This window comes from Macaca fascicularis, chromosome 12 (genome assembly GCF_037993035.2).
Source record: "Macaca fascicularis isolate 582-1 chromosome 12, T2T-MFA8v1.1".
Lineage (NCBI taxonomy): Eukaryota > Metazoa > Chordata > Mammalia > Primates > Cercopithecidae > Macaca > Macaca fascicularis.
In genome coordinates, this window is record NC_088386.1 from 68,806,600 (window position 1) to 68,809,835 (window position 3,236).

Genomic DNA, 3,236 nt, shown 5'->3' on the forward strand with positions numbered 1-3,236 from the left:
GTACAATAAAAAATGTGGCCAGGTGTAGTGGCTCACACCTGTTATACCAGCACATTGGGAGACTGAGACAGGAGGATCCCATAAGCCCAGGATTTTGAAACATGGGCAGCATAATGAGACCTGGTGTCTACGAAATGTACAAAAATTAGCTACATGTTTGTAGTCCCAGCTACTGGGGAGGCTGAGGTGGGAGGATCCCTTAAGCCCAGGAGGCTGAGGCTGCAGTGAGCCAAGATCATGGTACTGCACTCCAGCCTGGGTGACAGAGTGGGACCTTGTCTCAAAACAATAATAATATACAAATGGGAAACAGCATTATGTTGGATAGGAAACTAATCGGGAAATTAAATTGACATAATGACATTCAATCCATGAAATGCTTTCTTGACAAAAACTTTTCTCAATATTTATATAATTCAGATCAAAATGTTTTATGTATAAGTAGAGTCAAAATGTCTCCAGGATCAAAACAGTAGGGTCAGAATCCCCAGTAGTTCAAAATGGCAGGGTCAAAACATCCTGGATACACCTCAAGGCATTCTTACTTAACTGCCACTTTTCCAATTCAGTTGTACCAAAATATTTTATATTTCATAAGCTTTTTAAGTACCTTCTCTACAATCTATCTTTACACTTCAACAAGTTCGTACAGATGTGGTATGTTTCTACAACTCTGGTTCTCAGAAACTACTCGGTTTTAAGATGTCATGATGTAGCTGTGCCACCTTGTTCAGGATGTAACCTCCCTGAAATTTTAAATTACAGAGACTGCACTTAGGAGGCGTATCAACTCTCTTGCCATCATTGGATCTGAGAAACTACAGTGAAGCTGGGGTGCCCTGGGGAAATCAGAGCGCAAGACCTGGACTCAGCTTCTTACTATCTGCTGTTACTGGAACTGGTTTATTAGATGCTAAAGTGGAAAAAGTGCCAAATGTATGGTCAAAACTGTCAAGGCTTTAGTGTACCAGCTGACCAAATATTACATGACCGAACCCACAGACTTATATGAAGAATGAAGACTTATAACCTCATAGTTCATTCCACACTAAAATGAGGATTAAGTTTCTATAATCTATGTCCCATTACTCAAGTCTACCAGAGAAACTCCTTGCCTACCACCCTGACGAAACTTACTCAGCTTTCGGGGTCCTGCTGAAGTCCTGCCTCCCTGGAGACCTCCCCCAACAGCTCCAGCCACTTCTCCATTCTGCTCCTCTCCGAGGCCCTTTATCACACACTCTCTGGCACTGTTACTTCACCCTGACAAATCCACTCCTTTGCAGGTGCTCTGTGAGTACAGTGCAGCGCTGCCCAAGACCTTGACAATAAGGGAAGTAAGACTAAGCTCTGAGAGTTCATTGATGAAATGGCTACAATACCTCCCAGGCATGAAAACATGCTGCAGGTACGAAGCAATCCAAAGAGAGCATGAGTCTTTTACAGGCTGTGGTGAGTTGGAACAGCCAAAGCTGGTCATCAGTGGAAGCCTAGAAGAAGGCGACCCATAAAGGAAAAGGTTAGCCATGCTGGGCAAGCGAGACCTTCAGGCAGGGCACGACCTGCCCAGTCTCAGGTGGTGGCCCTGTAAACTAGATAATATTATCCAGCATAATCCCTCCCAAAGTGATGTGAGAATCCATTCAGCCTGAGAAATATGTACCTGGTGTCGAGATGGTCCTATAACCCCGCTCCTGTGAACCTCTTTTGCATCACCCCAACAGTGAAGCAACCACAGATCACACTGCAGCCACACTGAATTAGCTGCCAAACCCTCCTTTGTCTTCAAAACTTTGTGCTCCTTCTCTCCCCCGACCCCCGAACCAGCTGCCCCTGTATTGTCTGCTTAAGTCACCTTTCAGCTCTCTACTGAGACATTACCACCTCCAGGAAACCTTTCCAGATCCCCATGTCTGAGTTAGGCCCACCCTTGTAGCTCACATAGAAACTTTCGGTTACTCAACCATATTTATCCCCCTCTATTGTAATAAATCTCTCAAGATTTGCTCATCTGTATGCCTCACTGGACTATTGGCTTCATGAAAGCAGGATTGTGCCTATCTCGATCCCCTGTGTATCTCCAATATATAGTTGATAATCTGTCTCCAATACATAGTTGATACTCAATCTATTTGCTGAATGGATTGATTACCTTATTAATCAGGCTAACACACATCAAATCATCTAAATTATTGTTCTAATTTCATGTTCATTAAGTGACCTTAACAGAAGTCTCCAATCCAGCTAGGAGTTAGGTCTAATGTTGGCATAATTACCATTCTAATTTTATACATCAGTCTCCTGTGAGCTTTGCTAATGTGAGTTGGCCTCTAAGTACAACTCTGAGACGCTGATTAAGTTTTGGGGTGTATTACTGAGAGCAGATTCTGGGTATGCCAAGGACACCAAGGGAAAGGCCAGTCTATTTTTCCTAAGAAGCCCCTTGTATCATAGTGAACTGTGCTCATTTTCCATTTTGAATTTTGACACCTAGCATAGCACTATAAATACAAGTTCTCATTAAACACCTGTCACACGAATAAAAAAGAATAGAAATACTATGTATGTTCACACAGTCGTGTGTGACTCTACTTATAGATAAAATATTTTGATCCAAATTATATAAATATTGAGAGATGTTTTTGTCAAGAAAGCATTTCATGCAATGAATGTCATTATGTCAATTTAATTTCCCAATTACTGTGAAATTCGCACACAGATATGTGTGAAATTCACACATAGACATGTGAATGTCCTTTTGGACATTCATAGAATCTCACTATTTGGCTTTCCTTTTCAGAGGCCCAAAGTTCTGTCTCTTTAATGAATATAAATTGTTCCTGATTCGAGTGCCCTCTACGGTCCTGCTGTGTCTACTTCTAAAAGTACACAAAGCTTTACTGAAAGTCTGACCTGGCAGTTTTCCTTTCCTTTCTCTTACCCAAAGACACCAGCACCCTCATTAGTTGCCAGATGATGCCTCTTCTGACTGAGACTAGGGGAGGCTTTGTGTTGGTGTGGGGACAATTCAAGATTTGTCAGCTGGTAGTGGCTGATTATCAAGATGTCCAAACTGGCTTCTTTGCTATGTGTAAGCAATTTAATTTTGTGCCTAATTTTAATCTGCAGTGTACTGTATGTCTGCATCTGCTGTGTTAAAGCATTCATTAGCATTTAAAGGGGGAGCTGATGGTATTGATCACTCTTATTAAAACTAAAAACAATCATGTGGCAGT